The sequence below is a fragment of the Chionomys nivalis genome, chromosome X, assembly GCF_950005125.1.
Source record: "Chionomys nivalis chromosome X, mChiNiv1.1, whole genome shotgun sequence".
Taxonomy (NCBI): domain Eukaryota; kingdom Metazoa; phylum Chordata; class Mammalia; order Rodentia; family Cricetidae; genus Chionomys; species Chionomys nivalis.
In genome coordinates, this window is record NC_080112.1 from 8,793,106 (window position 1) to 8,819,070 (window position 25,965).

The 25,965-nt window shown below is 37.9% G+C and overlaps 1 pseudogene; it reads right to left on the minus strand.

The window, feature by feature from the left end:
- Positions 1-17,499: 17,499 nt before the first annotated feature.
- Positions 17,500-19,111, minus strand: LOC130867994 (heterogeneous nuclear ribonucleoprotein K-like; annotated as a pseudogene).
- Between the last annotated feature and the right edge of the window lie 6,854 nt (positions 19,112-25,965).

Below are 25,965 nucleotides of genomic sequence, written 5' to 3' on the forward strand. Positions count from 1 at the left end.
CTCTTCTCCTCCCCCCACACCATTCCCCCTCCCTCTCGATACTGAAGAGCAGTCCAAATTCTCTGCCCTGAGGGAAGACCAAGGTCTTCTATCTACGTCCAGGAAGGTGAGCATCTAATCAGGCTAAGCTCCCACAAAGCCAGTTCATGTATTAGGATCAAAACCTAGTGCCATTGTCCTTGGCCTCTCATCTGCCTTCATTGTCCGCCATGCTCAGAGAGTCCAGAATCAACCCATGTTTATTCAGTCCCAGACCAGCTGGCCTTGGTGGGCTCCCAATAAATCAGTTCCACTGTCACAGTGGGTGGGTGCATCCCTCGTGGTCCTGATTTCCTTGCTCATATTCTCCCTCCTTCTGCTCCTCATTTGGACCTTAAGAGCTCAGACCGTTGCTCCAAATTGAGACTCTGTCTCTACCTCGATCCATCGCCAGATGAAGGTTCTAAGGTGATATGCAAGATATTCATCAGTATAGGATAGGGTCATTTCAGGTTCCCTCTCCTTAGTTGCCCAAGGTACCAGCTGGGGACATATTCCTGGACACCTGCGAACCCCTCTAGACTCAAGTCTCTTGCCAACCCTAAGATGGCTCCCTTAGATAGGATATATACTTCGCTGCTCCCGTATCCTCCCTTCCTATATCCCAACCATCCCAATCCCCCGAGCTCCTCCCATCCTCCCCTTCTCATGTTTCTCATCCCATTTCCCCTTTGCCCCATGCCACCTCACCCGCAAGTTCCCAGTTTTTGCCCTGCAATCTTGTCTACTTCCCCTCTCCATGCGGATGACTATATGATTTTCTTTGGGTTCACTTTCTTATTTAACTTCTCTAGGATCACAAATTATATGCTTAATGTCTTTTATTTCTGGCTAGAACCGATTATGAGTGAGTACATCCCATGTTCCTCTTTTTGAGTCTGGGATACCTCACTCAGGATAGTGTTTTCTATTTCCATCCATTTCCACGCAAAATTCGAGAAGTCATTGTTTTTTACTGCTGAGTAGTACTCTAATATGTATATATTCCACACTTTCTTCATCCATTCCTCCATTGAAGGGCATCTAGGTTGTTTCCAGGTTTTGGCTATTACAAACAATGCTGCTATGAACATAGTTGAACAGATACTTTTGTCATTTGATGGGGTATCTCTTGGGTATATTCCCAATAGTGGTATTACTGGATCTTGGGGTAGGTTGATCCCAAATTTCCTGAGAAATCGCCACACTGATTTCCAAAGTGGTTGCACAAGTTTGCATTCCCACCAGCAATGAATGAGTGTGCCTCTTTCTCCACAACCTCGCCAGCAAAGGCTATCATTGGTGTTTTTGATTTTAGCCATTCTGACAGGTGTAATATGGTATCTCAAAGTTGTTTTAATTTGCATTTCCCTTATCGCTAAGGAGGTTGAGCATGACCTTAAGTGATCAATTCCAAAAAATCAGTTGCCCTCCTATACACAAAGGATAAGGAAGCAGAGATGAAAATCAGAGAAGCATCACCCTTCACGATAGCCACAAATAGCATAAAATATCTTGGGGTAACTCTAACCAAGGAAGTAAAGGATCTATTTGACAAGAACTTTAAGTCAATGAAGAAAGAAATTGAGGAGGATACCAGAAAATGGAAGGATCTCCCTTGCTCTTGGATTGGGAGGATCAACATAGTAAAAATGGCAATTCTACCAAGGGCAATTTATAGATTCAATGCAATCCCCATTAAAATCCCATCAAAATTCTTCACAGATCTTGAGAGGACAATAATCAACTTTATATGGAGAAACAAAAAACCCAGGATAGCCAAAACAATCTTATATAATAAAGGATCATCTGGAGGCATTACCATCCCTGACCTCAAACTCTATTACAGAGCCTCAGTATTGAAAACAGCTTGGTATTGGCATAAAAACAGAGAAGTCGATCAATGGAACCGAGTAGAAGACCCTGATTTTAACCCACAAACTTATGAACACCTAATTTTTGATAAAGGAGCTAAAAGTATTCAATGGAAAAAAGAGAGCATCTTCAACAAATGGTGCTGGCAGAACTGGTTGTCAACGTGTAGAAGAATGAAAATAGATCCATATCTATCACCATGCACAAAACTCAAGTCCAAATGGATTAAAGACCTCAATATTAGTCTGAACACACTGAACCTGATAGAAGAAAAAGTGGGAAGTACTCTACAACATATGGGTACAGGAGATCACTTCCTACGTTTATCCCCAGCAGCACAGACATTAAGGACAACATTGAATAAATGGGACCTCCTGAAACTGAGTAGCTTCTATAAAGCAAAGGACACTGTCACTAAGACAAAAAGGCAACCCAGTGACTGGGAGAAGATCTTCACCAACCCTGCAACAGACAAAGGTCTGATCTCCAAAATATATAAAGAACTCAAGAAACTAGACTTTAAAATGCTAATGAACCCAATAAAAAAATGGGGCACTGACCTGAACAGAGAATTCTCAACAGAAGAAATTCAAATGGCCTAGATCCAAATTTTGAAGACAAGATTCCTTTAAAGTATATATGTTGGCCGGGCGGTGGTGGCGCACTCCTTTAATCCTAGCACTTGGGAGGCAGAGGCAGGAGAATCTCTGTGAGTTCGAGACCAGCCTGGCCTACAAGAGCTAGTTCCAGGACAGGCTCCAAAGCCACAAAGAAACCCTGTCTCGAAAAAAAAAAGTATATATGTTGGTTATATATACTTTACAGTCAAAAAATTCCATGAAAACACAATAATATGCATAATCCAGACTCTCTCCTATATTCCATCTTTATGTGGCTAATTTTTCTTTATGCCTTTAATCTTGGCTATCTGTACTTTTATATTACTTTTATTGTCTCTTTAAAGACTTTGCTTTATTTTTTTATTAAATAATTAATTTATTTAATTATTAAAGATTTCTGCCTCTTTCCCGCCACCACCTCCCATTCCCCCCCCTCCCCGAATCAAGTCTTCCTCCCTCCTCAGCCCAAAGAGCAAGCAGGTTTCCCTGCCCTGTGGGAGGTCCAAGGACCACCCACCTCCATCCAGGTCTAGTAAGGTGAGCATCCAAACTACCTAGGCTCCCACAAAGCCATTATGTGCAATAGGATCAAGAAAAGCTAAATAAGAAGGTGAACCCAAAGAAAAATATATAAGCATCCTCCTGAATATTAACCTTCATAAGGCGATGAAAGAAGACAGAGACAGAGACCAACATTGGAGCACTGGACTGAAGTCTCACAATCCAAAGGAGGAGCAGAAGGAGAGAGAGCACGAGCAAGGAACTCAGGACCGCGAGGGGTGCACCCACACACTGAGGCAATGGGGATGTTCTATCGGGAACTCACCAAGGCCAGCTGCCTGGGGTCTGAAAAAGCATGGGACAAAACCGGTATCGCTGAACATAACGGACAATGAGGACTACTGAGAACTGAAGAACAATGACTTTGCTTTATTTTTTAAACGTATTTCTTCTTATAACTGTCTATACTCTTTTTCTTATCTCTCCCAAGTCTATGTACATTTATCCAACAATGATGTGGAAACTATCAACTGATAGTTTCAACCAATCACATCTAGTTAGTGTTGAAGTTAGGGCTGCATTCCTGCCACCCAGCTCCTGGCTGCCTGGCTAGCTTATGCCCCAAAATAACAACACACAAACTGTATTCATATAAACACTGCTTGGTCCATTTCTATTAATGTGTGTAGCACCACGAGGTGCGCTTACCGGGAGGATTCTAGCCTACATCCATCCTGGGTTGGAGCTTCATCGCGTCTGCCTCAGAGAGGAGAGCTATAACATCTGAGCTCAATTCCTCTTCCTCCTAGCATTCTGTTCTGTTTACTCCATGTACCTAATGTTCTGTCCTATCAGGGCCAACGCAGTTTCTTTATTTAACCAATGACCTTCCTCCATCAAGTTAGGGTGTGGCCACCTAGAGCACAGGTAGAAAAACCTGGGGATGCAGATGCAAGCACTCTCTCTTCACGGTGCCCACCGGACCTATCAGATTTCGGAAATCCCATTCTTATAGTGTAAGGTTCCCCTCTTTAACCATTAAAGTATTCCGGATACTCTTGAGCTAGCCTGGTTACTTATCGTACCACCTTAACTCGCGACACAACACTATGATCCATTCAGAGGTCTTCTTTATCTGAATCTGTCTTTATTGGGTATTTGTAATCATTTTCTGACCAGGGACACTTTTCTTTTTTAAATGCTAAGTGGGAGTGACTAGGACCAATTTCATGGCCCTGCTTGTTTGCTCCACCCAGGCCAACATGGCTAAAGCAATTTCACTACCTTTAAGAGCCATACTCATTGCTCCAGTTCCAGGGACACAGCATGTCTATGTAGCCATTAAGCAATTGGTAGTACACTGCTCATAAGCCCCACTTAAGTGCAGGACTTTTCCATCCAAAGGTTCAGAACTGTTCATGCACCTAGCATGAACCAGGAAGCCTTCTTAACGAAGTCATCTTTCTGCTTGAGGCCAGCAAATAGAACCCACCAAAGAAAATGCTGCTACCAAGAAGCCATCCAAAACTCTGTTCATTTATATCTAGAATTCCTTCCCAAGCTCTCCTGGATTTTGTGTAGATGCAGTCACCCCACATTAGCATGCCATTTTGGACAAGGAGACTGCTCTTTCATTCTCATTAATATAGGTCTGAATAATCACACAGAAACTCTATTAATTACAACACTGTTTGGCCAATGACTCTGGCATATTCCTGGCTTATTCTTATATCTTAAAATAACCGATTAACCCATTTCTATTATCTATGTATTACCATGTATCTGTGGCCTACTGGTAAGGTTTTCCAGAGTCCTTCTCCATCAGCAGCTACATGGTGTTTCCTTGACTCCACCTACTCTTTTTCTATATCTCAGTTTGGATTTCCTACCTGGCTTTGCTCTGCTAAGCCATTGGTCAAAACAGCTTTATTCATTTACCAAAGGCAATAAGACATATTCACAGTATACAGAAGGGAATCCTACATCAAGGAGCCTATAGACCACAACCCTAGACAAGATAAGTAACAAGGAGAACCCTAAGAGAAACATACATAGATACCCCTGGGAGGGGAAAATAGACAAGATCTCCTGAGATAATTGGAAGTGTGGAGGTGGGAGAAGAGGAAGGGTAGAAGGGGAAGAGGGGAAGAAGGGGAGCAGGGAGGAGAACTAGAAGCAAAGCGATTATCAAGATTGGAGAAGGACAGGGACAGAGAACAAGGAAAGAGATATCTTGATTGAGGGAACCATTATGGGGCTTGCAAGAAAACCTAGCACTAGAGAAATTCCCAGGAATCCACAAAGATGACCCAGCTAAGACCCTAAGCAATAGCAAAGAGGGTACCTGAACTGGCCTTGCCCTGTAGTCTGATTGATGACTATCTTAAATGTCATCATAGAACCTACCTCCAGCAACTGATGGAAGCAGATGCAGAGAACCACAACTGAACATTGGGCTAAGTTCCCAAAGTCCAGTTGAAGAGAGGAAGGAGTAAGAATATAAACAAAGAGGTCAAGACCATGATGGGAATTCCCACTGAAACAGCTTATCTGAGCTAATGGAAGCCTTCCAGCGGGGGAACCAGCATAGGATCAAACCAGGCCCTCTGAATGTGAGTGATAATTATATGACTGGGGCAGACTGTGGGGCCACTGACAGTGAGACTAGGATTTATCCCGACTGCTTATTTTTGGCTTTTTTGGGACCCATTCTTTCTCGAGGTATACCTTGTTCAGCCTAGATTAGTAGGGAGGGCCTTGGTTATGCCTCAAAGCAATGTGCTAGACTTTGTTTACTCTCCATGGGAAGCCATACCTTATCTGAGAAGTGGATGGGGGTAGGATGGGAGTTAGAAGCTGGGAATGTGAAGGGAGTAGAAAGAGGGGAGGAAGTGGGAAGTGGATTTGGCATGTAAAATGAGATAATTTAGTTATTATAAAATAACAAATAAAGAGAGTAAATATTTATTTGGGTTCACATTTTCATTATGGCAGGGAAAGCATGGTGGAGATTTTCAGGTAATGATCTCAAAAGCTGTGGTAGAAGCAGTTCATCTTACTGTACACAAGAAGAACATGATGCAGAAAGTAAAAATGGACATATTCTTCAATGCCTATGGCAAATGACATACCTAGGCCCATTCTCATAAATAGCATCATTTCTTAAAATAGTACCTGTGTTTGAAGACCAATCAGTTAAAACATGAGGCAGGTGTTTTTTAAGATTCAATCATAATGCAATTTGAGGATTTTTTAAGTAAAAGAAGATAAAAATAATACTAAATCTTGGGAAATGAAACTATGTATTCTTCCCTACCAGAAACATTAGAAAATCTTTTATTTTATGAATTCACTAATTTTAAGTTCACTATCTTCTTACAGCAACTGTTTGTGAATTCCTAAATCATAATTAAATTACTTTTACCTCAGTGAAACATATTTCTACGAAAGTTTTGTACATTGTTATCATTATTCCTCTTTCCAATATCAAAATGTTTATGTAATGCTAATATTTTCTTTGACTTTGTTGTTGATGTCCTCTAGTATAAATAGCCCTGTCCCTTTATCTAATAATTAATGTCTCTTCTGCCACTATGGCCACCCTTCTAACATACTGTAGTCTCTTTCCAAAGTGAAGATACTAAGGCCACATCAGTTTTGTGATAGTCTTGCTCCAAAAATAGAAAGTAATGGAAGACAGAACATATTGGTTATAAATATGAGATTGTGAGAGCTTTGAATATCATTTATCAACACTGGAATTAATATAAAGAATATAACATTCCTTTGTTCATTCATTCAGAAGACATTTTACTGATGGTGCACACAGTGTAAACGGGACCTCAAAAATGAAATGGTTTCATAGCTGAATTCTATCATTTTATTTTCTTAACATGAAAGAGAATACATTCAAAGGTGTCAATGCCTTGTCAAACTGAAGAAACCCAGAGACTAATGATCTCAATTTTTTTTATTATTTACAGAAGTTGGCCCTGATGTTTTAAACACATTTTTCCTAAGGAATATTATTTTTCTGTCACTGAGATTTAAAGGCAAAACCAAGAAAAAGGAAGCTAGCCATTTAAAGCATGCTAGAGTATTAAACTTAGAATAGACAGTGAAAGGGGAATATCAAACTTCTGGGTAAGCCAACTGGCTCCTGAGGGGAATGAAAAAAAAAAAAACTAGGTTTTACAGGTAAAACCTAGTGATATTTTTAAAAAGAGGGAATAATAAGGAATATAGTTTGAGTGAGGAGAGGACTGGGAAAGGAGGACAGATGAGGTGGTGAAGAAAGGGATAACTAACACTAAGAAGGTTTGAAAAAGCCATATGGAAACCTACTATTTTATAAACTTCCTAAACACACACACGCACACACACAAAACACATTGCAAGGAGGGAGGCTTGCTGGTCCCTGCCTCCCGGCTAGCTTAGCACCGAAATAACTACGCAGAAGTTGTATTCATTAAACCACTGCTTGGCCCATTAGCTATAACTTCTTGTTGGCTAACTCTTACATATTAATTTAATTCGTTTCTATTAATCTGTATATCACCATGAGGTCGTGGCCTACCAGCAAAGTCTCAATATGTCTGTCTCTGGAGGTGGGTCCATGACTTCTCCTCACTCTGCTTTCTTCCTCCCAGAATTCAGTTTTTCCTTCTCCACCTACGTAAGTTCTGCTCTATCAGGCCGAAGCAGTTTCTTTATTCACTAACCAATATAACCACACACAGAGGGGACTCCCATCGCGCTCTCTCTCTCTCTCTCTCTCTCTCTCTCTCTCTCTCTCTCTCTATCCATCTATCTCTCTCTCTCTCACACACACACACACACTCACACACACACACTACATATGGCTTTAATTGTAATTACTCTATTGAGGGCATAATACTCCTAGAAGCCATATAAAAATACCAGTGCCAAGTATGGTATATTTCCCTTCAAGGTGTTTGTCAGTGATGTCCTGGAGACCACAAAACAGTATAAGATATTGCTATTTCTTTTGGTTGCCAAAATGCTTGATGGTAAGACCTTATTACTGAAGCTACCTCACAACTTGTTCATAGTACATACAGAAATCAAGTTGGTACTGACCATGGATTTTATTATCTGATGGCTAACTTTCACAGCACTGAAAGTTGCTACACTAGCTACTGGGGGGAATGTTAACAAAAGACTGACTCAGCTCTGAACCTTGTGAACTATAATAACAACCAGTATGATAAAATATAACCATGGGTACAATAGTGAACAAGAAGTTGAGAGGGAGGAAAGGTTTAGAGGGTGAATATGAGAGAAATCGGGGTTAGAAATTAAGGTGAATGGGATCAAAATACATTGTGTACATGTATGACATTATCAAAGGGTTAATAAAAGTTCATATTGAAAAAATAAAAGCCTTTCAGTAGAGCTAAAAAATCATCAGTGCATTTGAAAGGGTAGTTAAAATTTCCATGCAAAGTACAGTCCCAAATTTGGATAGATAAAAGTTGAAGCAAAGAAACCAAGAATGAAATAGTCTAATTTTATACAATGTGAAATTGCTAAATAAAGCTAATAAAAAACGTTCCTCACCTTATTTAGTTTTCATTTTATTCTGATACACTTTAAATTTATTCTTTTAGTTGTTTTAATATACACAAAAATATTATTGAATATTGTTCACCTGTTGTACTACATATATACATATATTTTACTGTACAAACCACAAATGTATAGCTTTGGTGTATAAACTAATATTATGTTAATCAATATTTTAAAATATAAATTCCCACACCCAAACACATATACAAACAAAGAGATAAGGATTCATGATAAATGCATTCTTCTCCTTTTGCATAACTTGTGAACACCCACTCATCCCTGAAGGCCTAGCTTAAATTTGATTTCCCTTCTGTGATTTTTCTCTAACTGTCCCACACAGAATTAATTACACTTCATTTGTGTCACTCAAGCATTTTTGTATATCCCCATTACAGCCCTGATCACATGAGCTTATACTCATTTGTACATACTTTGCCTTTTCTTTCTTTTCTCTAAGGTTATAATTTTCTAAGGAAGTGTTCCATTTTAGACTGTCCCTTACAGAGATTTGTACCTTGTAGGGACTCTTGGTTCTGGGTAACTGACTTACAGTTTTACCCTAGGCAAGTTTTATATACTGATTTACAAAGTTCTAAGAACTTTCCATGACAGTGAATTCTTATTCAACTTTAGCAAGAAATGAATGTTCTGTTTGTACATGATTAGTTATAACCAAGAAGTATGTGTGCTCTTCTAGAAATAGTTTCAAACTGACACCACTTACTCAGGTGCTTCACATTGATCTCTGAAAGATCAGGTACACAGATATCAGACCTTAGGCATTGGGAACCTCAGAGTCTTCCCTATGCTGACCTTCTGAACTGAAGTAAAGCACTAACTTGATCGCTACAGAGTGTTTATTCCAACAGACCATTAGTATCTTAGTTTATTTAGGTTACATAAGAAAATAGCATAAACATGTAGCTTAACATCTACTTATTTTAACCCACTTCTAAAGGCTGAGAGGCACATGATTAAGAAACCAAAAGATCCTACAATGTTGAAATTATCATTCTGCTTTTCTGATGGTTAGGCGCTTGTGGTACCCTTTCATGTGAGGATATTGTAAGGAAAAGGAAGTTATCTGGACTCCAGTGAGGATCCACTGAGGATATTGTACCAAAACTCAGAGACTTTGAATCAGACCAGTGACTCATTGCAACGGACAGTTGCCAGTCAAGCTGATGGGAAAAAGCAGTATACTTTATGACACACCGAAACTTCCAATGCCATCAGGATGGATAAAAACAGGTGATGGAGATTTGGGAGAGAAAGAAAAGCAGAGATTTTTTGGTTTTGCGTGTGGTTTTTGGTTTTGTTTTTGTGTTATTGGGTTTTCTTTTTTTTTTTTTTTGTTCTTGCTTTTGTGTGCTTGCTTGCTTACTTTATTTTGTTTTGTGGGGGGGTGGTACATGGATAATGGGAAATAAAGAGAGACTGGGAGGTGAACAGAATTAGGGTGCATGATGTGAAACCCCTAAAGATTCAATTAAAAAACTTAAAAATACATAAAAGAAACCACTGCGAGACCAGCCTGGGCAAGTTAGTGAGACACTGCATCAAAATAAAGACTGAAAAGAGGACTGGTAAAAGAGGGCTTGCCTAACCACGCATGAAACCCTAATTTCAATGTCCAGTATGAAACAAAAATATGTGGACTAAATGATGAGTATTCCAGCATTATAGTTTAATTATGAGGTCTAACGACAAATGCCATGATATATTAGGAATGATAATTATTATATAATAATTGAAGATCTACAGACCATTAATATTATGATAACAGAAAATATAATTAGATAACTATTTACAAAGCCTTATCTGGCATCTTATACCATGATCAAAGAACACTTCAAAGGTCATGTAATGAGTTCATTTGTAATGAGGACTTAAAAACAGATAAAAACATTCAGAAACAGAAAGTTTTCTATTTCCTGAAACCTTTGTGATTTTCTTCATGAGTCCCTACCCCTCTTCTTAGTGTCTAATTATGAGAGGTAGGTGTTATTCATTCCTCTAACCCCAGAGGTACCACATAATTTAATTGAGCTATTTCCTTAGGTAAATCTCTCTGTTGATGGCTTATTTTAATAGCCAGCCTTTTACAGTTTAGCCTTTTAATAAACACAGTGTAATTTCAGTCCCTAAGGTTTCCTCACAAAAATATTTTCTGCACAGAAACTTATAAACAACAAATATTTATTTCTTATGCTCCAAGGGAGGGGATAACCAGTACCTGATGAAGGTGCTGACAAATTTGTGTTTCATTCTTTTATAAGAATTATTAATCTTTTTTTTTTACTTATTTATTTATTTTTATTCTTTTTTATTTAAAATTTCCACCTGCTCCCCATTTCCCATTTCCCTCCCCTCCTCCCAAATATTGCCCTCCCCCCACTTCCCTCCCCCTATCCCCACTCCTCTTCTCCTCCCCCCACTCCATTCCCCCTCCCTCTCGTTACTGAAGAGCAGTCCAAATTCCCTGCCCTGCGGGAAGACCAAGGTCCTTCTATCTACGTCCAGAAAGGTGAGCGTCCAAACAGGCTAAGCTCCCACAAAGCCAGTTCATGTATTAGGATCGAAACCTAGTGCCATTGTCCTTGGCTTCTCATCAGTCTTCATTGACCGCCATGCTCAGAGAGTCCGGAATCAACCCATGCTTATTCAGTCCCAGACCAGCTGGCCTTGGTGGGCTCCCAATAAATCAGTTCCACTGTCACAGTGGGTGGGTGCATCCCTCGTGGTCCTGATTTTTTGCTCATGTTCTCCCTCCTTCTGCTCCTCATTTGGACCTTAAGAGCTCAGACCGTTGCTCCAAATTGAGACTCTGTCTCTACCTCGATCCATCGCCAGATGAAGGTTCTAAGGTGATATGCAAGATATTCATCAGTATAGGATAGGGTCATTTCAGGTTCCCTCTCCTTAGTTGCCCAAGGTACCAGCTGGGGACATATTCCTGGACACCTGCGAACCCCTCAAGAGTCAAGTCTCTTGCCAACCCTAAGATGGCTCCCTTAGATAGGATATATACTTCGCTGCTCCCGTATCCATCCTTCCTATATCCCAACCATCCCAATCCTCCGAGCTCCTCCCATCCTCCCCTTCTCATATTTCTCATCCCATTTCCCCTTTGCCCCATGCCACCTCACCCGCAAGTTCCCAGTTTTTGCCCTGGAATCTTGTCTACTTCCCCCTCTCCATGCGGATGACTATATGATTTTCTTTGGGTTCACTTTCTTATTTAGCTTCTATAGGATCACACATTATATGCTTAATGTCTTTTATTTTATGGCTAGAAACCGATTATGAGTGAGTACATCCCATGTTCCTCTTTTTGAGTCTGGGATACCTCACTCAAGGTATCCCAGAATTATTAATCTTTTATTTTGGGAGAATTCCATATATTTACATAATGATCTGTATATACACACTGTTATCAGTTCTTCCCGTAGTCTCTTAATACCACCACACTTATCTTTTATTTAAGCAACTAAGTTCAATATTTCTGCCCATATGTTTGCTGGTGCCTGACTCGAGGAAGGAAACTTACCAGTGGCCATACTCTGAGAGAAAGCAAGAAAGAATGCTTCTCCATGGTCTCTGTTTTAGTTCCTGCTTTCAGCTTCCTGTCTTGAGTTTGCCATATACATGTTGTTTTTCTAACAAAATTTGACTTGACATTTTATTTTTCTGTTGTAAAATTATCGATAACAATAAGAAATTTCTACAGTCAGACATTAGAGAGAAAAAAACACAGACAGAGACGTTGGAACATACAACTCTGAATGGGATATCTTCATCAAATCCTTCCCCCTCAGAGCTCAGGGAACCCCAGAAAAAGGAGGTATAAGGAGAATAAGAACCAAAGGGGATAGAGAACACCAGGAGAGCATGTCCCTGCAAATTAACTGAATAAAACTCATATGAACTCACAGAGAAGGAAGTAACAAGCATGGGGCCTGCACTGGTCTGCACCAGGTCCTCTCTGTATATATTATAGCTATTAGCTTAGTATTTTTATGAGATTCTTGACTGTGAGAATGAGTATGTCTATAATTTTAATGCCTACTCTTAGGACTCCTTTACTTCTGTTGGTTTGCCTCATCCAGTTTTGATGTGATGGTTTTTGTTTTATCTTATTATATTTTATTTTGTTTTGTTTGGTTGCTATCTCTTAAAAGTCTGTTATTTTCAATGAGATACTGCAAGGTAATGATTCCACATGGAAGTGAAGAGAGGAGGAACAGGAAGGAGTAGATTGAGGAGATATTGTAATTGAGATATATTACATGAGAAAAGAATCTATTTTCAATAAAGGGGAAAATAATAAAACATCAAAAAATTAAAGAAAAACAGAAAGGTATCTGAACTTGAGCTTGAGAGAAAGAAGGTTCCTCTATGGTTTCTGTTTTAGTTCATGCTTTCAGTTTCAAGTCTTGACTTCTTGCTCTCTTTCCTCAATGATGGACAATAACATATAAGGTAGAATAAACTCTTTCCTCTGAAAACAATAAATAAATAAATAAGAAAAATTTTTGACATTCCATGGTGACTTAAAGGAATAAGTTCTTATATCTACTCAAAGATATAAGCTAGAAGACAAGAATAATCCTAGCCATTTTCTGCACAATAACTGAAATTATAAATAGTTCAGAGGTAGATTAGTCAAGTAAATTGTAACTTAATATGTAAAAAGGGCCGAAGTACTACAAACCAATGAAAAATTACGTGCTTCTACAGGAAGTAGATTAGATGAATCCCATAAATATAGGAACAAATGTGTATGTGTTTGTTGATTCTGTTTTTATAAAATTATTATAATTATTAGAAGATTTATAAAATTATTATTAAACAATTTAATTCCATGTCAGACTAGTGTTTACCTCTAGCAGAACAGACTGTAGAGGATAGAGATAAGGTAGCACTTGGTTTTACCTCAAAAGAGGTACAAAAAACTGTAGAAATGATTATAGTGTTCTGTATCTTTATCTGGGTAGTAATAATGCACCACTTCCATTTTGTCAATATTCACTGAGGCGTTTGGGAGAGAGTTCAGTGATAGATCACTTCACTAGAATGTGCAAAGCCTTGAATATAGTCCCCATCACCTAAAATGTCACTACGTATACATAAAAGTTAAGTGGACATTATTGTATGCAACTTATAGAACAATAAATTTGGGGAAATAGAGTGAACCTGAATGAATTGTAAGTTAAAATAGCAAAGAGTACTTAGAGTATCTTGACTGAAGTCAAAGTGTAGAGAGATTTCTTTATATAGCATACCAGGGTGAATTCCATAAATCCAGCTACTCCTCTTCATTGTTCAGATAAGGAAATTGACATCAAGGGAGAATATATGCATTAAAGGAAGGAAATTAAAATTCAGAAGGAACAGGAATCCACCAAAAGTGACTACTTTAAAAACCTATTAAACATAAAATTAATGAATCACTCTTTTTGTCGTTATGACCTAAATGGAAGGAAAGAAGATTAAGTCAGGATGTTTGCTTATCATGTTTTCATGCCTTGACTGAGCTTCACCCTCTTTAATTCCATTTACACTGTAACAAAGCCTCATTGTTTCAATCCTTACTAATTGGGAATTGATAGAAATTTAGTAGTTATTTGTAACTCAGCAAAGCCTTTCTTTAAAGGTCTGGTAAATTAGCAGTAGAAAGGCAATTAGAAATGGTACATTTGCAATTCTTAAAAGAAGCAAAACTTAAGAAATAGTAAGCACATTAGAAATGCTTTCAAATCATTTCTAATCATCCTTTAAGGGCAGGAATGTGGTTTTCACTGACATTCCAGACATAAACAACTATCCTATCTTTAGTCCTCAGAAATTATATCTCTACCAAAGCATTTTCCTTATTAATTTGTAATTATTTGTTTAAATCTTGATTTTCTAAGTTAGATTATAGTTTCTTGGAATCCTTGCTCTATTTAATGAATGTGGAGTAATTAGTAATGATTAGATCTGAGAGCTTGCCTGGAAGCAGAGGGCATCTAGAGAGGAATTTGCGATAACAAGTGATGCTAGGTTTTAAATATGTCTCTAAAATCACAGTATTTACAGGCAGTAGGATAGAGCAGAGTCAGAAAATAGTGAGCAGTTCTTTATGGCTAGAGTATTGGATGAGGAAGAACAGAGAAGAAAATGCGTAAAGTTAAAGTATTCTAGGACCAGAACAGAAAGAACTCTGTAAGAAGGACTGCTAGGACTCTATTGTTTAAAACACAATAGAAAATTTACTGAAGCATTTTCAAGCATAGAGGTGAGATGATTTTATTCTGTTTAAAATGTTTCCATTCACTGTAGCACTCTTAATAAAAACCCAGAAACAGAAACTGGTGTTCAAACTAAAGACCTGAAAAGCAAACTAGTCATTCGCTAGCTCTTACCTCAACCTCAGGCAGAAATGGTGATCCTGCCTCCAGGAATCTCAGAAGGAGACTATGTCTGTTAACTGTCTACTCCTTTTTTAATATTCTTCTCTAGGGCTGGGTTAAAAGTTTGCACCACTGGGATTAAAAGATTAAGTGGGAATATTATCGGGGGGGGGATAATCAGTGGGTTTAACAAAAGTAAGTTATATGAAAAAGACTTATGGAAACCCAGCAGTTAGCAAGTTCCTTTTAAAGTGCAACTTAGAAAAAAGAGTTAGTTTGAATATAATTACCATGCATGAGTGAAAAGTGTTACTGTCAGAGGTAACATGAATAAAAGTTCCAGAAGGCATGTGATACCTCCATTCGTCTTACTGATGAAGGAGACCCTAGAAGTCTCTGAGATAACACGGGTTATTTTCATTGCTCTTGAATACTAACAATAACTGCAAGATAATATCCTATTGCTGAAATAAGCTTATACATTGAATGGAAGACATAAAGAAATCAATCTTAAACTGACCCACAAAACATCCTCTGTGATGTATAGCTTTTATAGTACCTAGAGTTGCTATGCATGTTTCTGGGAGAGAAAAGACATCTCTCTTCTTACCCAGAGCTGAATGCTGAATGCTTCAATACTAACTTGCCAGGCAAGACATGCCTATTGGTGCAATAAGTAATAAAAATATTGTGAGATCGTAACTCATTGCTTTCTGACTGAATTTGAGGCATGTTACATAAGAGCGTATTTCATGCTTGATATTATAACCCTGTCAAAAGCCTATAGCTATGGAGGTCATAGGCTTAGGAATGAACCTTCTGGGTTTTTGTTTGTTTTCTTCTTCTTCTTCTTCTTCTTCTTCTTCTTCTTCTTCTTCTTCTTCTTCTTCTTCTTCTTCTTCTTCTTCTTCTTCTTCTTCTTCTCCTTCTCCTATCCCCTATATCCCCCATCCCCTTCTTCTTCTTCTTCTTCTTCTTCTTCTTCTTCTTCTTCTTCTTCTTCTTCTTCTTCTTCTTCTTCTTCTTCTTCTTCCTTCTTCTTCTTCTTCTTCTTCTTCTTCTTCTTCTTCTTCTTCTTCTTCTTCTTCTTTTTGCTAAATGTGTATGCTTTCAAATTGCCTTATGCCAATAGATCTTAGTAAGAGAAGTTTCTTTCTGCAGTGGGAAGTAGCCAATTGAGAGGTACATAAAAGTCAAAGTGCTGAGAACAATGAACTAAGTGATCAGCCCTAAATTAGCTCACCAATGTAGCAGCATGATGTATGGTTTCCTTCTGTATATGTGTTGCTTTTATTGGCTAATGAATAAAGCTGTTTTGGCCTACAGAAGGGCAGAATAGAGTAAGGTGCGAATTTCAAGCAGCTAGAGGAGGAAAGAAGGCAGAGTCAAGGAGATGCCATATAGCTGCCAAAGGAGACAGACCCCCAGGAACCTTACAAGCCTCATGGTAAAACATAAAATAATAGGAATGGGTTAATTTAAGATGTAAGAGTTAGCTAGAAATATGTATAAGCTATTGGCCAAACAGTGTTGCAATTAATACAGTTTTTGTGTGATTGTTTCGGGTCTGGGTGACCAGGAAATGAACAGGCAGCCTCCACATACAGCTATGGAATAGGAAGGATTGCTATAAAATGCTATCTTTGCACAATCATGCCTGTTGCACTCATGGACTCACAGCAGCTGTGGTTATCTGAACAAAGCCTACAGATCATGGTAGCCAAAATCCTGGCATGATCCTGGATATCCTGGTAGATTATCTCCAGGACTCATCACTTAGTCAGAAGAATAGTTACTGTGGAGGAAAAAGCATTACTTTTTGATGACGTAGCCATTGCAGCTTTTTCTTGCTCTACTAGATGACCCAACACCCATGGAAATGCGGGCATCACTAACCGAACACCAGTAATCTTAGTACATGTGAGGTGGAGGCGGAAAGATCACAACTTCAAAGACAATCTGTGCTACAGTGTAAGATGCCATATCAATAAATAGACATAAACAAAAAATAAATAGAAGAAATAATAATCTAAGAAGTATTACATATGAACACATTCTGGGACTTATTTTATGTATAAAACCTAAGTCTCTGAGGATGTCGTCTTCTTTAGAGTTTTCTGCTACAGGAGGAACTGAGCAATTTGTGTGCCTTTCTAGTGGTCCAAAGGTATATTTCTCCATACAAGCTGAAGCTTCTGACAAGACCTAGAACTTAACAGTTTTCTTTGCAAGGTTGTGATGTTTCAAAAAATTGAAAGAAACTATCCATGTCGTGGTTGAATTCCAGACTGTATAGAGAGCATTGATTAGTACTGATTAGCAGTACCCAATATTGGCTCCCTGACCCATTAATTTTTCCCATGTTTCTAAATTATTAAGATGCAAAAATGAATCCTGATCTATGGATAATACTGAACTTTATATTTTACTCTGTTTTGCCATAAAATGAAACCTGAGAAAGAAATCTTTTTTTTTTGCGGTTTCAAATTTTTAATGTTTGTTTTTGCATGCCCTCCCCCCAACCCTGTAAGTAACTAAAACATTATACATCTTGTCAACACTACACCTCAAATGCAGAACACCTATGAAGCAGAATGTTGGCTTTTTAAACAGAAGCAGATAAAAAAAAAAGATGCAGGACTCCTTCAGTTCTTCACTAGTTTTAGAAAAACTTTCCAGAATACTGCTTCACACTATAAAAAAGAAAAAATATCTTGCATTAGAATCCTTCAACATCTGCATACTGCTTCACACTGTTCTGAAACAAATACTGTGAATTCTGTATCTGTTCTGTGTTCCTGTGATGGTAATAATCCGATCTTCAGATCCTTCCAAAGGCTCATCAATTTGGATCGATGCTCCTGACTCATGACGAATTTGTTTAATCTGCTGACCACCTTTGCCAATAATAGATCCAGCTAAATCTTTGGGAATAGTTACTTGTGTGGTAATAATAGGTCCGCCAAGATCACCATATGAGCCACGACCCCCTGCATAGGAATAATCATATCCAGAACCACCCTGTGGTTCATAAGCCATCTGCCATTCTGATGGACTCCATGTGTCAATTGCAGAGTCCCAAGTTTCATCAGCACTGAACCCAACCATGCCATCATAGCAGTCTCCAGGCCTTCCTCTTCTGTCGTAAGCCATTAGATCTCCCCCTCTGTGAGGTGGTGGTGGAGGAAGAGGAAGATTCCGAGCTCTGCTGCCACCCCGGCCACCACGACCAGGAGGTGGTGGTGGAAGTCCTCGACGAGGGCTCATATCATCATAATCTCTTCTAGAGGGAGGTATGGGACGCCCACCCCGACCAGGAGGCATTCTGTCAAAACCACCTCTTCCCCGCATGGGAAATCCCACAGGACGTCCACGGCGGTCATCAAACATCATTGTAAAACCACCATAATCATAGGTTTCATCATAAAAGTTGGGATCATAAGGCTGTGCACGTCCTTTGATGGGAGACTCAGACATAAGGTCAAGGATGATCTTGATGCACTCTACAACCCTATCAGGCTTTCTTCCAATAAGAACAACTCTGTCAGTAGAGTGAGGGCAGCATTCCTGGAAAAGCTTGATTGTTTTCTGAGTATTTTCTCGAAGTTCTTTAATTTTAGCACCTTTGACACCAATAATTACTCCTGCCAGACTTTGATGAATCAACAGTCTCAACTCGCCGTCAAAGTCACTTCCTTTATAGTGTTGGTAATTTAAGCATTCCACAGCATCAGATTCGAGCGGGAGCTGGCTGGTTGCAGTGGGTGATGGCAACTGCAGGCCCTCTTCCAAGCTAGGGATGATTTTCTTCAGAATTTCTCCAATCGTTTCAATATCAGCACTGACACTCAGTATGCACTCAGGGCCACTGCTGTCTGGGACTGAAACACTGGCATTGTAGTCTGTACGCAGAGCCTTAATGTTCTTGCCTCCTTTCCCAATCACTGCACCAGCATTCTTACTCTAAAGCAAAATGCGCAGTTCAACCATGTCATCAGTATTTCTAGATCTTTTAAAGGCTTGCTCCTCTTCCATATCTTCTGCAGGGCGTTTACCAAATTCACCATTGGTTTTAGTGTTGGGCAAGGTTTCTTCTGGCTGATCGGTCTCCATTTTCTTGAATTAAATGGATACACCAACATGAGGGGCCGCAGGCGAGCGGGAGGCGAGCACGACGGCGACGTCCGTGCAGCAGAGGCACAGAGGATAATGGCGTCTGCAGCGCTGTCGCCCGGAGCACCCTTCCCTGATAAAGAAATCTTAGTGTGAGATTTAGATGAACTATAAAAGGATATGAATTATAAAAAATAAGATATATTCCTAGACTATCTAGGTCAAGAGTTCATCAGAGAAACAGAACCAATAGAATAGATGGTTGAGTAATAAATAGTAAATAAATAGAAAGGTACTTATATACATGCAAGATAGGAGAGAGAGAGAGAGAGAGAGAGAGAGAGAGAGAGAGAGAGAGAGAGAACATATAAACATCTGAGTGAGGGTTCAGTTAGTAGCATGCTTACCAACATGAGAACCTGAGCTCAGATTCTCAGAACCCACATAAAAATGTCAGGTGTGACAATGTTTGCTTACAACCCTATCACAGTGGATGTGAGCAGATCCTCCGAGTTCATTGACCATCCTGTCTGACCAATCAATGATCAAAATGTTTAGTGAAAAGACTCAGTCTCAAAAGATGAGGTAGAAAGTAAAAAATAAAAATATCTAACCAATCTCTAGCCTACACATATAGGTACACACTTTTCCATGTGAATCTTCATACACATATTCACTCATGTACATACATACAATATATCTATGTTCTGTGCATATATACTTTATATAATTATGAAATCATGGAGGCACAGATAGATAGTAGGTAAACTGTCGAAAGAGAAAGAAATACAATTTTTAAGAATATTATGGAGTTGTCTCATATGACTATGGAGGCTGAGAAGTGCTAGAATGGGCTGTTTTCAAGCTGAAGATCCAGGAGATATCCAGCCATAGTTTCAATCTATTTTCCAAGATATGAAACACAGGAGAACTGAAAGTATAAGTGTCACTCCTAATATAAATATGAAGTCTAATGTCTAATACCCTACCTCTAAGGCACTGGAGCAGAGTGAATTCTCCCTTACTCAGCCTTTTGTTCTGTTAGCCTTCAATGTATTGCATGGTGTACTGTGGCAGTAGTGATGACTGTCTACTCAGTTTACTAATTTAAATGTTATTCTCATTTAGAATCACTCTCACATGCATGAGTGAGCACATAAGCACACATTCACACACAGCATACACACACTTATGCTGATACTTGAACAAATATGTGGACATCCCTAAGATTAACTACTACATAGAAATTCATATTCTCTCAGTTCTAACATAGCTCACTGTATTTCTAAGCTCCCTCAACTAAAGATTGACTGTTATCTCGTGCAATGTGATTTTAAAAGACATACAAAAATCTTAGTCAAATTCTTGCTTCAGCACATATACTGTGACTGAAAACATGTACAGGAAACACAGGACTTAATAGCAAGCTAGGAGACAACCTAGACAAGGCACCAGTTAGTAACAATCATTATTCAATTAGCACTTTAAATATGCTAAGATTATTTTAGCTAATCATCCTAATAATCTTCAAATCACATTATTTTCATCACTGTTATTAATTATCCCCATTTAATATGTGATAAATCTGATGCCCATTAAGTGACAAGAACTTTTCCCTTATTACACAATAGCTAAATAACAGAGCCGTAATTTTCTTCTTGGTCTGGGTAACTCCAGAACACTCTCATACACTGTAATTAATGTCCTAAAAGAAAATTTACTAAAAAATAAATTTTAATATGATGTGGGGGTCCCCTCTGTGTGCTGTGATTACCATTAATGGATAAAGAAACTGCTTTGAACCTATAGCAAGGCAGAACTTAGGTAGGCAAGAAAGCTAGGCTGTATGCTGGGAGAAAGAAGGGCAGAGTCAGAGAGCCGCCATGGAGCTGGTACCAGAGATAGACATGCTGAAACTCCTGATAGGTCATGACCTCGTGGTGATATAGAAATAGGTTAAATTAATATGTAAGGGTTAGCCAATAAGAAGCTAGAGCTAATGGGCCAAGCAGTGATTAATTAATTAATTAATACAGTTTCTGGTGTTTATTTTGGGTCTAAACTACCCAGGTGGCCTGGAACCAACAAGCAGCTTTCTCCTTCTAAATTAATCAATAAAATTTGTGAATGTATGAACAGAAGACAATTCAAATGAAGATAATAATACATGAGAGGAGCCATATTATATTTCCATGGTTATATAATGTTCTGTGACTGGCACAAAAATGGAAAAAGGGAATAGACATTCAGAAATTTGTTAAAAAGCTAGTTTGAATTACAGCTGATGCAGTCATGTAACTGTAAGAAGAAAAAACAGTTTCATTGCTTAAACGACCAAGAAAAGATGAACATGGCAGTTGGGTGATAAAAGTTGTATCCTACATAAGTGCTCTCAACACCCAGCTTCCATGACTGTGACATGTGAAGCAAGTTCTTTATGTACCTGGAATGTTTCAGTTTGGATAAGCTCCTTGCATTTTATTAATATTTTACCATAAAACTGCTCCTTTCTTAATCAAAAAAAGAAAAGAAAAATATTCATTCCTTATTTCCAGAAAGGTTAAGTCTGTTAGCAACCAGAATTAACTTGAAAATGCCTTATTCTGCTGGTCCAAATTCTTGTATTAGTATCTTTGTAGCACAAACCAAATGCTTAAAAATACATGCTTAAGTAGTAACAAATCTTTACAGTGCACCAGAGCATTCTTGCACAACAGCTAACTAGGAGTGGTATGGACTTTTGATACCTCAAAGTCAGTCCCTGGTGAAACATCTCTTCAAACAAGGCCACCCTTATCCTCACCAAACATTCCTACCATCTGGAGACCAACCAGTCAAATATATATGGGTCAGTGAAGGCCATATTCATTCAAACCACAACACCTATCTATCCTATGGTATGTGGAATAAGCTGAGGGAATTTCTGATTCATTTTTCTTGAACAGAATGAATTTGAATCTCAAAGCAGGGATACTTGATATATATTTTGTTCATATTATTTCCTTCAGTGGTGAATTCTGATGACATCAGTACTTGAGAATACCATGCAGATAAGATAACTAGGAAGGTAAAAGTAAGACACAATATCTGTCTTTTATAAATTGTTCTTTCTGAAATAAAGAAGACAAAATTCAGGTGATAGTATATAGCAGATTAAGCTAGTCATAATCCCAGTATGGATAGGGGAAGACCTTATGAAGTTTCATCTTTAGTTGAGAAACTATTAGCAATGAACTGCTGCTGGAGGAGGAAGAGTTGGTTTCCTTTAGTGATGTGTTATCTGAGAGGCTGCCGATGCTCCTTTAGATAGTATTGCATCTATCAACATACAGGAATCTCTAAATGAACTCAGTGTGTTTTAAAATTTTAAAAATAAACAAATAAATAAAACATGAAATTGAGAAAAGAGTTGAGAGGATAGAAAAGGAAGTGGCCTTCATTAAAATACAACGTATGTGTGTATCAAACAATAAAAATGTTCAAAAATAAGCAAAAGTTGTGAAACATGTATATAAATTTTTAAAAATGATGCTGCTAGGGGGACAATTAATTCTAGAGTCAGCTGGTCATATACCATAATAAATAATCTTATTTAGGATGACTGTGTGGAAGCTAGTCACTAACTTTAGAACTTACAAATGTACAGTGATGTTTCCTATCCCTGGTCAGATATATTTTCCAATAGATCCTGCTTATTCATCATTTTCTCTCTTTCTTTCTTTCTTTCTTTCTTTCTTTCTTTCTTTCTTTCTTTCTTCCTTCCTTCCTTCCTTCCTTCCTTCCTTCTTTCCTTCCTTTATTTCTTTTATTTTGATTTTTCAAGACAGGGGTTCTTTGTGTAACAGTTGTACCTGTCCTGAAACTTGCTCTGTAGACTAGGTTGACCTCAAACTCACAGAAATCTGCCTGCCTCTGCCTCCCAAGTGCTGGGATTAAAGGCGTGCACCACCACTGCTTGACTTTACTCACCATTTCTTAAGGTAAACTATACCTATGTTTTGCTTTTATATAAGGTATGCACATGTAAATTGTGTATGTGTGTGTATATACATACAATAATTTTTGTCAATTATAAAAACAGGTAATGAACAGAGACTAGGCCACACACTACATGGTATTAATACAAGGCCTACTTGAACTGATAGACATATAGCTTCAAAGAAATTTTGTCGTAAGTAAATAATGACAATATTGATCATAAATGAAGGCCTACATTAAAAAACCAAACAGTAAATATATTAAGACAATTTAAAAGAAGCAAAACTGTTTTAAAATTCAGATATAGGTTTTTAATGTTAATTTTATTGTATGTATATATCTGTTTTCTTGCATGTATGTCTGTGTATCGCATGTGTTTCTAATGTTCACAAAGGCCAGAAGAGGACAACAGATCCCTTGATACTGAAATTAAAGACATCTGTGCACCACCATTTAAGTGCTGGGAACTGAACCTTAGCCCACAAGAAAAGCAGCCAGTACCATTACTCAATGAACTATTTCTCCAGCCCCTCATATGTAAGTATAGTATCTTAGAGAAACACTTCTAAGGAAACATTAATACTGAGGCTCTGATTAATTATTGTGAAGAAAGTAGTTTGCTAGCTACTCTGTGTGGGTTTTCATCTTGACTTGGAAAAGAGACTTTAACTCTCTGAATTTTTTTCTCATCTTTCAGTCAAAGGAAAAAGGTGATAATGAAAATAATAACAGGGTAGTTTGCCTAGAGTAAGTGAAATAACAGATGTGTACTCCTCATAATGTTTACTAAGAATCTCACTTAGAATTAGGCATCATGAAGATAGTAATGGCATCTGTTCAAAGCTAAACTGAAAGTACAAAAATTCCTTTGCAGGTAAATCTTCAGTAACACTGGTAGGCTGATAAGCACTTTGCATCAACACACCATCAAAGACGGCAACAAGAATACACTTATTTAAAACCTCATTCATGATCTTATTTATATTTTTATGTGAAGTGTAATTCATAATTTAGTCATCTTCACACTAATTTTATTTTCTTTTTAAATTTATTTTAGTGCTCTGAAGGATCTTGTACTTTAGGCCTTGTATCACTCAGAGAAATCCATACAGTGGAAAGAACTGAACACAATCAAAGAGTTCAAGGCTGCCTTTATGGTCACCTGGCATATGTGGTAAATAACCTCAAACAAGTGTCTACTTCCTCATTTGGCATGATAAAATTGAAAAGTAAAATAGAAAATGTATTGACAACTGGAAAACTTCATATTTATAATGGAACTATGGTAAACACCAAGAACTTCCACCTCAGAATCACTTGCAGAGACCAGAGGTAGTAACATTACCCCATTAAACTCAGTTTCATAATTTTCAGCTCAAATACTAATAGACATTCTTACTTGTCTGAATTCCTACTTCTACTCCTTCACCAATAATTTTAGTCAAAAGAAAGATGTGTGCTGAATTGGCTTAGTTGAAAATGCAATCAACTAGTTAAGCCCTATGTAAGTTAAAGAATTAAGATTGGATCAGTAAAGAAAATTTAGTGATTTCTTTTTCTGAAGTGAAAATGGATGAAAGGAAAATGCTATGTATTAGAGTGCTCCAGCTTGAAAAGGTAGAGACATGAATAAAGAAGGGCTTCCCCAAACATGTTTGCATCCTCATCTCTATACCTTGTAACTCTCTTACTTTTATGACATAGGTCACTGTGCAGACAAGATTAAGTTAAAGGTCAGAGTCCTTGAGGTAGAAAACTGAAGTGTAATTTCAGTGAAATAAAAAATAGTTACTGGATGTGGAAAACAGAGGAATAAGATGAAATTAGAGTAAGGGAAAGAAAGAAAACATGGACTCAATTATTATCTTTGAAGATATCTCAAAGGGCCATAATTCAGGAAATACATGTAACCTATAGAAGCTATTTGGATGCTAGGTGGAAGCTCCTATTTTAGAATTTTCAGAGAGACTATGAACCTGCCAATGCCTTTATTTTAGTTCAATAAATCTGTAAAATAGTAAGCTTACATTTTCATGCTACTGGTAATCTGTCTTAGCATTAATTAGAAACTAAAACACCAACTTATATTTTTTTTATATTACAGTGAAAATTCTGTTAGTAACCTATAATGCAGGGTTATCTTAAAGGTTAGATGAATATGTTCAGTGTTAAGCCACCACTGATGAATGCCATTGCAAACTTTCAGAGTTCAACTGAGGTCAGACTATAGCATATAGTCTACAACATGCCCAGAATCCAAGAAGATAATTTGATTCTTCAATCAGCTTTACATTTCCCGAGTACCTTTGCTTTGATGAAGGCAAGAGGATGTTTTGAAGATTTTGAAACTAAGACATTTTTGGTGGGAGTGATTCTCAGCTAGTCTATGATAAACTGAGGAGAGAGGTTTCTATGCTCCACAGGAGCAGTATAATAAGACAGGTTCAATGACCAGAAAGTTGTGCATTTCTGTGGCACCCATGGGAATGGTTCAGCTAAACTCTGCACATTTCTACACCAGTGACAGCTAAAAGATGTGTGGAATCAAAGAAAAAAAAAACTTTTCTTGGAATAATATTAAAGAAAACGTCAATATAGAAAATGCACCTAAAAAGAAATTATATCAATGAATTGAAACAAACAAAAGCAGGATTCAACAAACCAACTTATTGGGGGAGGGGGGGAAATGGGAGGTGGTGGCAGGGAAGAGGCAGAAATCTTTAATAATTAAAATAAATAAATAAATAAATTTTGTTTAAAAAAAAAAAGATCTACTAAACATTCATTTATACCCCTATAGGATTTGGGGGCTTTAATCATGAAAATATTCCTAAACTTTGTTGAATATGAAATTTCCAAAATAATTAGGCTTACAT